Here is a 14205-nt window from a genome sequence, read left to right as displayed (position 1 = left end):
CTGAGCCACACTAACCAGGGCATAATCTTTTATTCTTAAACTAAAGGCCCGGTGCACAAAAATTTATGCACTCAGGGGGGGTCCCTCAGCCCGGCCTGTGCCCATTTTCAGTCCAGGACCCCTTGGGGGATGTCCACCTGTCGACTTAGGCCCACTTTCTGGGGGATCAGGCCTAAACTTGCAGTTAGACATCCTTCTGGTAGCCAGGGAGCCCTCAGGGGATGTCTGACTAAAGGTTTAGGCCCCCAAGGGAGCTGTGATGAGGAAGCTAGGGTGACAGAGGAGCCAAGCTGTCCTGCTCCGCCACCCTGGGTCTGGTAGCACATGGGATGCCCGGGGAGGCTGGCCAATTGCTGCTGCCCCACCCGGCTGCTGCAGGTCGGGTTGCACACGGGATGCCTGAGCGGGCTGGCCTATCATTGCTACCCCACCCCGCCGCCCGGGGTCACAGATAGCAGGCCTGGATGGCAGCAGGGCAGGCGAGATGGCACTGTCCCACCCTGCCTACAATATGCAAATTAGCCGCCATCTCTGTTGGTGGTTAATTTGCATATCATGCTAATTAACCAATGGGAGGCATAGGGAAGGTATGGTCAATTACCATATTTGTTTATTATTAGATAAGATATCACTAGACAATGAAGGTTCATCCAGCATACATGAGTAAACATCCTGTGAAAAGAAAGATTTAGGTAAATGTACATAAGTAAATTAATAAAATTGATCTCAATAGAGCCAAAGATAATTAAGAGTATACAAAAAAACGTAAAAGTATTGTTATCTCTACACCCACAAAAAGACATGGAATGTTCTAAGCGCATTTGTTAATGCAAATGTTATTCATTATTAGACTATGTTGAAGCAGTATCAGATACATTTTATCATTTTAACAATAAAACCCCCATAAGTTAATAGTCAAGAGAACCTGAATAGTTGTTTCTTAATCCTTTCTTAATAATGTGAGCACCAAAAAGTTCCAAGTCCCAGCCACTGGCTTCCCTTCCATGCCCCAGAAATGGGATTTAATTGGTCCAGTGTTATTTCTATGCATCAGCCTTTTTGAGAGGTCTCCAGAGTGTTCTACTATGCAGTTATACTTGAGAAGCATTACTTTAAGATGGATGTTTCTCCACAACCCTGAATTTTTTCATTACCACACAATGTTTTATATTATGTCTGATCGGAGCTTCTATACCAGGTTGCAGAATATTTCCTAGTTCTTCACACTCTACTATAACACTATGTTCCTTATATGAATCTTGTCTCTAGGATTTATATAACTGTGTGATAAATAAAACAAATTATAAAGAAAATAAGGTTTGTATTTTGCTAATAGTTCCTAATTTGGGGTGATTTGAATATTCTAAAATGCATCATTGATAACATATTATAATGTATTATATTAACAATGCCCTCATCTTCCAAATATTTGTCATTTGTGATTGTGTTGGACTTCATTTATTTTATAAATAGTTAGCTGTTCCTTTCCATGATTCAGATATGACTCCAAACCATAGCGGAGGGGAAGTAAATGCATAGCTGCTGTGTTTTATAGCAGTACAAAGCCATTCAATAGAGTGATTGCCTTTTCCTATTATATATTATTGTCCACAGCATAATATATGAATTTTCTGCTCTTGAGTAGTGAAAACCTCTTTCCTTTCCTCTGTTGTGTTCCTACATATCATGCACCCCAATATTAATAAATCTATGTATTTTATCGTCTCTCTGTGAATTGATTTAGTTTTATGCAACAAGATATTCCAACAGCCTTGTCAATTCAAATAGCATGTATCATTAAAAATGTAACTAAAATAACAAATCTATAAGAGCCCTTAAGATTTCAAGAATATATTTATAGGGTACATAAGACACTAAAATAGAACTGATAATTTTTCTTATTTTTTCTTGAGTCTCTGTGTGCAATAATAAAATTTCATATCAATGTTCATAAAAATGCAAAATCTCATAAATTTTCATTAACTATTATGCATATATATACATATACTAGTATATACATATATATACATATATAATATATATATGATGTAAACAATTTTGTAAGTGACACACTCATGTTAATAGTCAAATGCAATAACCATTCTGAAGCTGGATTTAGAAATTGCCAGGAGTTCCCTGAAGTGGCTCAGTGCTTTTAAAATCTTAAAGAGACATTGAATGCGGATACTTCCTTTAAGCTGTCAAATATAATAGTTGTCATATGCAAACTATGATCAGTCATGGATTAAACAAAAGTTTTGAAAGATGCACAAATAAATTATGCTTTACTAAAATTAAATCCTTCTCTGTAAATAAACTTTAGCAGGTAGCTTTTGAGCAATGAGAAATATAAATCTATCTTTTGGGGATTATGACTATTCTGGAATGGCTCTAAGTTAATTCATCAGCACCCCCCCCCCGTTTTTTTAAGGTTTCAAATGTACCGTATTTCTCCAATCATATTTTAATGGGCACACAGTGCTTTCACTTGTCATCAATTATGAGTTGGTTTTAAAATAATTCATTATCTCACCAACTGGGAGGATTACTAATCTCTCCATTCCTTTGGGGTGACTCTGCCAACAGGGGACAGGTTCCATTCTATTCCAATTTGTGTTGCTGTATATGTCCATGTAGCAACACCAAGGGGCTCCACTAGCTAAAGTAGCGTTGCCATATTTGTCATGGAAATCAGGTGTCCTTTTCTGGTGCATCTGCCTTGCCATTGTTTGCTGAGTGCTTCCAACTGGGAGACGACTTGGCACGTTGTCGGCCAAAGGAAACACCATGAAGCTGAAGACAGCACTGCAGCAACTGCCACCAGGTTCCCTTTTATATGCTATTTAGGTTTTATATGCTATATATATTTCTACAAATTACTTTATAAAATGTTAGGAGACAACTTTTGATGAGTAGTTCGTATTTCTGCAAGTCTTGCAAATAAGGCAAATACTATACTATCCTTTTAAGAAAGATTGTATAACAAACAGCTTCAAAAAATAGAAATGATGACTCCTATAAAGCACATCTGTTTGCTGTCTGAAATAATTCCTATAGAATCTCCCTCTTGGGCAACAGTTGGGCATGTTTCTTGCAGGCCCTTACAAAGGTTTGCTCTCAGGGTTCTTCAGCTTGGAGAAAGCTCACTGCAGAAGCAGCATCTACTAGGGCCACCTGCTTCTCTGTCTTTGGAGACAAAAATTCTTTCTTAGAAAACCTTCAGCAGACATTTCATTGTTCAGAGGTGTGGTACTGGTTACATTATTTTTTAAAAATATATTTTTATTGATTTCAGAGAGAAAGGGAGGGAAGAGAGAAATAGAAACATCAATGATGAAAGGGAATCATTGATTGGCTGCCTCCTGCACACCCCCCACTGGGGACGAAGCCTGCAAACCGGGCATGTGCCCTTGATCAGAATCAGAACCTGGGACCCTTGAGTCCGCAGGCTGATGCTCTATACACTGAGCCAAACTGGCTAGGGCTGGTTACATTATTTTTGATCTCCTAGAATCTGAGGAAAGATGGCTTCCGGAAGAAAAAATTAAGTTTTATTAGGATAAAAAAATGGAGAATGGACTCTATGTAAAAAGCAAACATAGTTATTACCTGTGGAAATTCTCATTATTATTTTAACAAGGTAGTTTATGTCTAACTCTGTTGTTGATATTATTATGTATTACCTGGTTATTTTAGGCTAATTTATTATTTTAAATAGTTTCTGAATTAATCTTCTGGAATTTTCTAGGTATAGAATTTTGTCATTTACAAGGAGTTATGATATTTGGAAAAATTAGGAAAACTACATAGGTCTCAGCATTCTCTCTTTTAAGTAGTAAATCTAAAACAACACTAAACAATAGCGATAAAAAGAACCACTCTTGGACAATTTATTTTAAAATCAAATTATTTCCCAAATTGCTCAATCAGTTGACTTAAATTCAAATAACAAAGGAGTTTTTGGAGTGTTATACATGGCAATAAAATTAATCTGGAAGAAATATTAAGAATATCAATAAAAATAATGTTTATTGTGTAGAAACCCCTTATTAGGTATGAAATCACATTATAATACCATTGTAATTAAATCACTTTGATGGTGGTATAAAAATAGAAATATCAATAAAAGAGCAGAGTCAGTTCAGATAATTTCAAATATATATGAATATTTAGTATATAATAAATGTAGAATTAAAAGTATTATAAAGCAATAAATTCCAATAATAATGAGGCCAAAAATAATCTTATTACCTACTTAAATCTTTCTACTTAAATAATGTTGAGATACATTAGGAATTTTTATATGAAAATATGGAACAATAAAAGCACTAGATAAATAACCTTAAAAAAAATCTCTGGATAGGAATGTTCTTTTTAAGCATGCCAAAATCCTAGAATCCTTAGTTTGTGGAAGTTTTTATTGCAGAAATAGAAAACTGATACAGGAAGTCTCCATATATGTAACATTTTGACATAAATTTGCCAATTCTAACAAATTAATTAATCACTCTTTCACTTAAATGTCTAACTTTCATTACCTTAATTTAAACCATTCTTACATGGACAAAAAAAAAAAAAAAAACTATCAAAGATGGTAATTTTTATTATTGTTTACAATAGCAAAACCAAAACAAATAACTAGCGATTACCTAAATTGTCATAAATAATTTCATTTCTGTAATACAGTAATATAATTAAACACTCTATAGTTATTTTAAAAGCATGAAATTGACCTCTATATGTTGATATGAAAATATCACAAACATAAAATGTTTGCAGCCAGCCCTGACCGGTTTGGCTCAGTGGATAGAGCGTCAGCCTGCGGACTCAAGGGTCCCAGGTTGGATTCCAGTCAAGGGCGTGTACCTTGGTTGCAGGCACATCCCCAGTGGGGAGTGTGCAGGAGGCAGCTGATCAATGTTTCTAACTCTCTATCCCTCTCCCTTCCTCTTTGTAAAAAATCAATAAAATATATTTTTCTAAAAATGTTTGCAGCCATTTAAAAGAGTTAGAAAGACATGTATGTATGACATGGAAATATGATGATATATTATTGACATAGAAAAGTGAAATATAATTATGTGTATAAGGTTCTTTTATGAAGAAAAATTGGAAAATGGTTTATATCACCCAGGCTGGTGTGGCTCATTTGGATGGGCATTGTCTTCTGCACCAAAAGGTTGCTGGTTTGATTCAGTCAGGGCACCTGTCAGGGTTGTGGGTTCAATCCCAGGTAAGGGGCTTACAGGAGTCAGTCAATTCATGTTTTGCTCTCAAATTGATGTTTCTCTTTCTCTTTCTCCCTCTCTCTTCCTCTCTCTCTAAAAATCAATAAAATATTTAAAATAAATAAATAAAATGTTTTATATTTAATACATAAATGTGCATACATTATCAGTAATTAATACTTTGTGGGTAATAGAAATAAGATAATCAAGAGATGTGGGTCCTCGCCGGTTGGCTCAGTGGACAGAGTGTTGGCCTGCAAACCAAAGGGTTCCGGGTTCGATTCTGGTCACAGGCACCTACCTCTCGGCTCCTCCCTGGCCCGGGCCCTGGTCAGGGCTTATGCAGGAGTCAACCAATCGATGTGTTTCTCTCACATTGATATTTCTCTCTTCTTTCTCTCTCCCACTCTCTTGAAAAATATCCTAGGGTGAGGATTAACAAAATTAAAAAGAGGTTTTTTGTGTGTTTTTTCCCTACTCTTTTATACTTGAAGTCTGTTCACATGCCTGCATTATTTTAATAATAGTAAAAGCGCAGCAAAAACTACACAGAGTGTGTTTTGTGTTTCAGGTCTATGGACACTGCATGCATGCAAACCTATTATCACATGGGTTCTATGACCTGAAATTAACAATTTTTGTTTATAAAACATAATCATAAGAATACAGCTGGTTCAATACTGAAAACTAGACGATATAGTTATGCAGGTCCAAGAAAATTTAAGCGAAACAGTTATCGTGGTGAACATGAGTCAGATTACAGTCTGTGCTAAGGGCCTCCAGAGAGCTTTCTTTCCGGAGAAACAGCAACATCCTTGGACAACAGAAGATATGTTGAAGCATCCCTCTAGCATTTTCAGATTTATAGGTGAAGACTGGGGACGAACATCAGCCTCAGTTCACAGGAGCAGCAGACCCCGTACCCTTGCCTTCCAGTGCCATCGATATGCTGACAGAGGAACTTGTACGGCATAGAGACAGCACAGTGAACACCGCAGGAAGACTGAGGATGTGGCGACTGCCCAGATAGTGCAAACAAGGACAGAGGAGCTAATCCAGCCAGTGGCTGACAAAGTGAGTGGCCTCAGGAAAAAGCCATGGACAGAAAGCAGCAACGTCATCAAACACACTCACAAAAATCACAGAGATGAAGCCCTCTGGTGGCTCTGGAATGCTTCCCAATTACTCTAATTCGTTGCTCAGCTAGTGACATGAATTCACATGAACCAGACTGGCAGCTTAAGCTCTAAAGGGACTTTGAAACAGTATGTAAGTGGACTGCTATAGGTACCAAGGAGGGGTCGCCTATGGGGGCTTTCAGGAGAATAAAATAATGTGTCGATGAGATTCATGCCATTCGGCTGGAAAAATTAAGGAAAGTGAGACAAAATCTTAAAACTCACTTTTCAAGTTTAAACAAATATCTAAGAAAGAAATGTAACCATTGTTATTAACCTAAATAATGAAGGATTAGTTTTGTAATTTCCAAATCAAAAATTGGTTTTAAAAAGCAGGATGGTACTAGACAGTATAGATGTAAACTTTATGAGGTGGACACAGAACTGGTTGGACAAAAATACAAAGACTAAAATATTTTATTTCAGGCAAGAAAAAATAAAAATAAAGAAATTAAGTATTCAAGGTAAGAAGATTAAGAAAGATGCACAGGAGAAATAAATTTATAAAACAGGAAATAATTTCTTAGATCTTTATTTTTGAAAGAATGACATATGTCCCCTTTCCTACCCCCTGACCTTTTCTAGTCTCCCCCCCCCCACTCCCCATCCCAGGCCCTCACCACCCTATTGTCAGTGTCCAAGGGTTATGCATATATGCATAGAAGTTCTTTGGTTGATCCATTCCCGCCTTCCCTCTGAGATTCCACATTCTGTTCCATGCTTCTAGTGTCTCTGGGTCTACTTTGTTCATTAGATTCCACAAATGAGATCATGTGATCTGTGTCTTTATCTGACTGGCTTATTTTACGTACCATAATACTTTCCAGGTCCCTCAATGCTAACTCAAAGGGCACGAGATCCTTATTTTTTACTGCTGCATTCCAAGGTATAAATGTACCACAGCTTTTTTATCCACTCATCTCCTAACTAGAGGCCCAGTGCACAAAAGTTTGTGCACTCGGGGGTCCCTGAGCCCGACCTATGCCCTCTTGCAGTGTAGAACCCCTCGGAAGATGTCCACCCCAGTGGGGACCCTCACCCCATGGAGGTTTGGCCAGCCTGGGTGAGGGGCTGATGGCTGTTTTCAGGCTGGCTACACCCCCTTTAGGGGTAGGGGGTCCCCACTGGGGTGCCTGGCCAGTCTGGGTGAGGGGCTGAGGGCCGTTTTCAGGCTGGCCAAGCACCCTGGCGACGTAAGCTCCCCGCCTCTCCTTTTTTCTTTTATTTTTATTCTGGGATTTATTTACCTTCTATAATTGAAACTCTGTTGCTGTTAGCAGAGGCCTGCAGAAAGCTTGGCTTTCTTCATGGCCAGGGGCACCCCACTCCTGCTCGCTCCAACTCCGTGACCAAGGCTTGCTGAAAGCAGGTATCTGGGGCTTGTTTACCTTCTATAATTAAAAATTTGTTGCTTTCAGTGGAGCTTAGAGCCAGGCCATGGCAGGCGGGGAATCTTGGCTTCCTCCATCACTGGAGCAAGCAAGCCTCCTGCTCGCTCCAGCTCCGTGGCTGCCGGCCACCATCTTGGTTGGGTTAATTTGCATATAGTCACTCTGATTGGCTGGTGGGAGTGGCTTAAGGCGTAGGGAAAGTACTGTCAATTTGCATGTTTGTCTTTTATTAGTATAGGATGGACACTTGGACTGTTTCCAGATCTTAGCTATTGTAAATTGCACTGATATAAACATAGGGGTGCATACATTCTTTCTGATTGGTTTTTCAGGCTTCTTAGGATATATTCCTAGAAGTGGGCTTCCTAGAAGTGGGATCACCCAATGGCAGTTCCATATTTAATTTTTTAAGAAAACTCTATACTTTTTTTCATAATAGCTGCACCAGTCTGCATTCCCACCAGCAGTGTACTAGGGTTCCCTTTTCTCAGTAAAAGTACTATAGGTAAATATGGGTGGCAGAGGGATGTCTGACTGCAAGCTTAGGCATGATCCCCTGGGGAGTGGGCCTAAGTCAACAGGTGGACATCCCCCAAGGGGTCCTGGACTGTGAATGGGCGCAGGCTGGGCTGAGGGAATCCCACCCCCCTGCCCCAAGTGCACAAATTTTTGTGCACCGGGCCTCTAGGAGCCATATAAAAAACCTGTCTTTTAAGTGACTCCTGTGGAAAAATACAGTACATGATATTGTCCAGAGTTTTCTGTGGAACATTTTATGATACCTCATGTTAAATTTATGTTTCAGGAGTCTAGATCCTTCGTTGTTTCTAGGTTTCATTCCTATAACTTAAGTTGATGCATGTTTGGAATGGCCTTTGTTTCTTACCCTCAGTTTCCAGTAGTCAAGTCAACCCTAGCATGATAGATCTCATTCATCAGCACTTTCATGTTATCTCTATTTTGGTCTTTCTGTCAGATTCTTTAAAAGAAGTTATTAGACATTATAGCATATTCCATAAAAAATTTAAACCTTATTACCTAAGCAATTTCTAGGTCAGTGTATTTGAGAAGGAGTACCCAGTTAAATAACTATAGTTCAACCTAGCTTCCTGTTACATTCAATCACCCTTTAGATTTTCAATTGTTGCTTCTAGTTTTCTTGAGAGTTTTCCTATGTTCTTTCATGGAGAGCTCATTATTCCCCATCAAAAAATGTCAGGTAGCCAAAAGAAAAAAAGCTGTACAGCTTCCTATTCTGCATGAGTTTCTCCCACAGTGCTGTAGGTACTACAGTTTCGGGACCTACGAAATCATGCCCTTTAACCATCCATGAGCCTAACCTGAAAAACCACAAAAATATTTCTTACAAATCAATAGTAGATCTGGATTAGAAAACTTTTCACAAAATAGCTTTATTTAGTATAATTTTGCCTCTGCAGAATCCTTTGAAATAATTCAACTATTATGTATTGAGCAGCTACTATATATATTGAGGGGAAACAGAGTTTACCACACCAAAATACGCTTTTGGGACATTGATTATTTTAAGCTGGTTATTTTTTAAAAAACAAAAGACTCAGAAAGAACCTATAAACCTCCCCTATTATATAGAGAAAAAGAAACCTGCTTAAAAAAGGGAGATATCGCCTTAACATAGTAGTAACTAAGTATGGAGGCAGGGAAGAACCTAGCCAAGTCTTTTAGACCCCCCCTGTGTGTCCCATTATCTCTGAGTTCACTGGCAAAAGTTCGTTTATAAAATGTTTGCTCTTTCTCAAATCTATTTTTTCAAATGTATTTTTATTGATTTCAGAGGAGAGGGAGAGAGAGAGAGAGAGAGAATCATCAATAATGAGAGAGAATCATTGGTCGACTGCCTCCTGCAAGCCCCACACTGGGGATCGAGCCCTTTCAGCCTGGCTCTCACATCTATTAATTGCTTATTTTCCCTGTGAAGTCCCAGACCTCTGCCTCTCTTTACTTAGTCCAGAAAAGCCTATAAGCTTCATCAGCCAACTTGTCCTTGGGTCCCATAGTCTTAGGAAACCCCTATATGTATATATGTAATAAACTTGGTTATTTGTCCTATTAACTTAACTCAGGTCAATTTGATTATTAGACCAGGCAGAGACCTTAAAAGGGTCAAAGGAAAATTATGCTCTTGGTTATATACCTTAGAAGATGAAAAAGATTCAGAAATAGTTCTTTTGTTCAAGCTGCTACTACCGGTATTTATCTTGAGTATTGAACAAATGAACACATTTTTATAAAACAAAGTATAGTAAGATTTTTTTTTTTGTATAATAAAAAATACTTTGTTGGAGCTTGGGGTTTGGTGAGTCAAAAAGGGGACTATTCACAGTCTTGGAGTAGAAACCTGGAAGTCTACACTAAAGAAGTGACACTTCAAATAAAGAACAAGTTGAATTTCAGCCTCTATATCTGTACTGAGAGAGTAAAGTGAAATTGTTCTGAACTCTGCATTCCAAAATTGGGTTACTAAGTCCACCATTGTTATAATGAACTTGATCAAGTAATATATATAATCTTTCTAAGCCTCCATCATATCACATATGTGATAGGGATAATAGTGTTTTAATGCAGAAATGCTGTGAAGTTAAAATAAGAAAACATTTATGAAAAATATAGCATAGTCCATGGTATATAGTCCATAGTAAATCAAAGTTCTCATTAATGTTGTTGCAATAACAATAATTATTACATCATAGTGGTGGAGGCACAATAACAGTAAAACAAATACGAGCAAAAACCTGGAAACCACAGCATGAACATCTTTGAGAAACAATAGAAGTGAAATTTTATTTGAGCGTGTGGTTCATTTAGAGAACAGTGCCAGGGTGGCAATGCTGGAAAAGTAGATTGGGGATTTGTGGAAAGGTTTAAGTGCCAGGTTAATAAATTTATAATTAATCTGGAATACAAAAATTAGTCACAGAAGTTAATTGAGCATGAAAGTGATATAATTGGGCCTTTTCTTTAAGATTAGTCATGGACTTCAGTGGAGAAAGAGGCAGAAAGGCCAGTTTGAAGTCTATTAAAGTAGTCGTTGCAAAGGGAATAATATCCTTACAAGTATAGTAGCTACAGTAATGGGAAGAAGTCTTCCAGGAGGATTAGCAAAGAAGCAGCTGCCAACATTGGCTCTGGGTAGAAAATAAGGAGGCTGAGCTGAGTTGACTAAGACTGCTCTAAAAAAAATAGAGTTCAAGTGGGAATTATAAATAAAAACAGGGAAGCGAGAATTGAAGAAATCAGTTCTATGGATAATACGCATTTTTGTTGTTGTTAATTCTCACCAAAGGATATTTTTCCATTGAATTTTTTTAAGAGAGTATGGAAGAGTGAAGGAGAGGCACAGAGAGAAACATGGTTGTGAGAGAGACACACGGACTCGTTACCTCCCAAATGCCCCCAACAGGGGCTGGGGATCTAGCCTGCAACCAAGGTACATGCTCTTGACCTGAATGAAACCCATGACCCTTCATTCTGCAGGCTGACACTCTAAGCACTGAGCCAAACCAGCTAGGGCGAAAATGTGGCATTTTTTGATTGGTACATAATAAGCTTGATAAATTAGGAGGGCATGCAGTTTAAGGAAGCAAAGAGAGAAGAGAGCTCAGGGCTATAAGCATATGCTTAGAGCCATTTGTATTGAGTGTCAGTTCAAGACACTGGGGAAGTTAAACCTTAAAAAAGAGAGGTTTGAGGGGGAAAAAGAGCTTTCTAAACAGTTTTAATCCATTGTAAATTTCTGCAATCTTTTTCTCCAATCCTTAACATACAAATATCACATAGATAATTAAGACACACATATCTGCTCATTCTCAGTTCAAGGTTGCTTATAAGAAACTAGACAGAGGGTAGATAGGTAAAGGTGATCTATTATCTTCCCTGAGGGATGAGATAATAAATTGGTACCTTACCTTGAGATTCTTTAATAGGCAGGTTCAGGATTAATCCTTTTCCTCTCATAATTTTATTTTTTATCAATTATTAAAACCCCTTCTTAATTTTATCTCTACGTTATGAATCAAGGTGGAGCTAGACTAAGACTTTTGAATTTATTATTCACTTTTTTTTCCATTGCATTCTCATATTTGTATTACCATTAAGATAAGCGGTCTTTTTTCTCTCTCCAATTTTATCCTCTGCTCCTTTGAAGCAAGCTGTTCTTGACTTATTTCAGTGTTATGATGACATTATTGTAAGCATTAAAAGATTCAATCAGTGAGTTCACTGAAGTCAACATTTATTTGAACTTATGTGGCTTATGTACTCAATATAATATATAATCTCCTTAGCAATATTTTTCAATTATAACAGAAAAATGAGGATCTCATTTTTTTCATTGGACATAAGAGGAGAATGAAAAGGTAGAGCTTTTATAAAAGAAGGAAAAGGAAATCTTCACAACATGAGAAATTTCATAGGAAAAAAATCACAATAGCATGAATAATTTATTGGAAACATTTTGATAACCTTTAAAGGTTTTGTTAACAGATGAAGGGTGCATTGTTAAACAATAATAATAGGAAAATGAGAAAAATGTACGTAATTTTTAAAAGTTAGTTAGACAATTCCTTTAAAAGTTAGTTATTTATGGGGTAATATTGAAATTTTGAGCTAAATATAACTATGTTATAAATTCTCTTAATTAATCACTATTGATCTTGATGGTCATATTATGAACAGGACAAGAAAAAAGTAAGAGAATAATAAAATCCTATCATAAAATACTTTAGAATATCTATAATATCTTCAGATTAATGAATATGAATAATATTGGTTCTGATTTCAATTTGCTTTCTTTGGTACAAATATTGAATCTAAAAATAAACACATCAATATTTATAGTACTGAAATCTTATTCAAGTTACTGGATCTTCTTTCCAGACAATAGCTCCAACCCCACATCTCTTATATCAATGTGGCAACAAAAATGTTGGTTCTTTAAACCATCTCTTATAATTATCACTTACTGTCATTCTTGTAGCTAAAATATAATGTCTTTTTATTTTTTTTCCAACAGGCCTGGAAAGGGGTGGGGGGAGGGGCAGCCACAGATTGCTAAGTTCTTTTTAATAGGCTGTCTTAGCCAATATCATCTTAAGGACAGTAATGATTATTTACCCTAAAAGTTTCAATATTAATCTTTTGTCTTCAGGATACCATCATTCAGGAAAACATAAAGTGAAGTACTGCATCTCTTAATCCTCCCAGATGTTATGCCATGGTAATTCTAGGCTTTATGTTTCTTCTTGTCTAGATGTCCCATGGCTTTCAAATTTTAACCATGGGGAATTCTTACTTCCTGGTAGCCGCCATTTTTCTTGACTCTTCTAAATCTTTCATACATATTCAGAATTCATACTTATATTTTTAACAAATACTTTATATGTATATCATATACTAACAAATTTGCTTTTGTCTCTTCATCTCTCATGCCCTGGGTATTGAACCTAGTCCATTCTCTATCAATAGAATGAACCAACACATCACATAATACTTACCTGTCTATATTTATCCATAGTTAAGTACTTACATAGATATTATATTTTATTCTAAGAAGAAAGGGGTACAGAGAGGTTAATTGACTTGTCCACATAATGTAGAGAGTATGTGGCAGAGGAAATTCTCCAAATCTGAACCTAGGCCATTTCCCCTACTTCAGACTCATTATTTTCTTTCATTTCCAATTACTTTCTTCACATAAATATAAAAGCCCAGCACTATAATACAAAGTGATGTATATAGATTAGCATTTTTATTTTCTATTTCTTCAAGGTGCTAGAGTGCTGGCATTAAATAAGAACTTTGGGTTTGACTTTGCTTTAGATAATACACCAGTTAAGAGATGAGAGCTTCAATCATATAGGATAATAGATGATCTGCTGAAGAGAGAAATTGATTTTGAAGTTGTAATTTACTTGAAGTGTTTTGATGATCTCATAGAATACAGGCGCAAAATTGAAGTTATTTATAATTTTATGGCTCTCTTACAGCTTGAATTACTACTTCAGTGCCAAAATCCCTAGAAAAGATCCATAGGTCACTGTTTACAGACTATATATTTATTGCACTGTAGACCTATTTGTTGGTATAGAAGTTTATTGTTTACTTTCTCCATATCTTATCCATCACCTCTTTCTCCCATTCATTTTATCTCTGTCTCTCATTCTCATTCTCTCTCTCTGTCTCTTTTCTTGACAAGTGGCCCACTCACATATTTTTGTGGCATCTGGTCTACATTTAGTTCCAAAGGTTTAATTTTGAGTAGTGGGAATAACCACATAAGTATCATCTCTTTAGCTCTCAGCCTTTTCTCTTGAATACAATTCAGGTGTTATATTATATGGGACTTTATCGTGTACCTTTACAATTTTTAAT

The 14205-nt window shown here is 36.8% G+C and overlaps 1 pseudogene; it reads right to left on the bottom strand.

The window, feature by feature from the left end:
• Nucleotides 1-2464: 2464 nt before the first annotated feature.
• On the bottom strand, nt 2465-2795 carry LOC139019470 (cytochrome c oxidase subunit 7B, mitochondrial pseudogene; annotated as a pseudogene).
• Between the last annotated feature and the right edge of the window lie 11410 nt (nt 2796-14205).

The sequence above is a fragment of the Myotis yumanensis genome, unplaced genomic scaffold, assembly GCF_028538775.1.
Source record: "Myotis yumanensis isolate MYYU_CA2020_CCGP unplaced genomic scaffold, mMyoYum1.0.hap1 SCAF_11, whole genome shotgun sequence".
Classification (NCBI taxonomy): Eukaryota; Metazoa; Chordata; class Mammalia; order Chiroptera; family Vespertilionidae; genus Myotis; species Myotis yumanensis.
This window is presented reverse-complemented; position numbering and strand designations above follow the sequence as displayed.